This window comes from Penaeus monodon, chromosome 31 (assembly GCF_015228065.2).
Source record: "Penaeus monodon isolate SGIC_2016 chromosome 31, NSTDA_Pmon_1, whole genome shotgun sequence".
Lineage (NCBI taxonomy): Eukaryota > Metazoa > Arthropoda > Malacostraca > Decapoda > Penaeidae > Penaeus > Penaeus monodon.
The window spans coordinates 32,471,751-32,472,342 of NC_051416.1; the positions used below are offsets into that span (position 1 = coordinate 32,471,751).

General features: G+C 47.0%; 1 pseudogene; it reads right to left on the reverse strand.

Moving 5' to 3' along the window:
* LOC119592957 overlaps window positions 1–467 on the reverse strand; it is a 6,491-nt pseudogene extending 6,024 nt beyond the window's left edge.
* Window positions 468–592: the final 125 nt, after the last annotated feature.

Below are 592 nucleotides of genomic sequence, written 5' to 3' on the forward strand. Positions count from 1 at the left end.
GGCTGAGGAAAATACAGACAAACAAATAGCAGAAATGAGCGTAGCAAAATATAGGTTTGTGTCGTCCGATTTCGAACCATTGAGGAGCAGCCACCATGAAGACCGTGAGCCAGGATTTCCTGTGCTGGTGCGACCACTCGTCCTTCAGGCTAATAATACTATTATAAGGATATATCTGCCCCCTACATCTTCTACATGTCTTCCAAGGTAGCCTATAATCTTTTACACATCTATGACACCCTAGAGTCTGATACAGGTCCTCTACGGCATCCGAAAGTCTGATACGAGTCCTCCACGGCGTCTAAACATCTACGGTATCTTCCCGTCTCCTACGGCATCTTACTGGGTTTACCAGTTTTTTTAGAACTCGCATTCACCCTCACCTGGTAAGTTTGCCCTGTAACAGCAATTACACTAATCTAGACAAACACGCGTAGCACACTATCAGCGTGCCTGCCTGGAGACCGCTGACCCCCAAACTCCCCGTGAGGCTTTTATGCTTGAGTTCGTCCTGGCTCATAAAAATTCCGTGGCATATCTTGAAGCGGCTGCGATTACACATTAGCAGCTGAAAAGCTGTCGAGTGATTTCG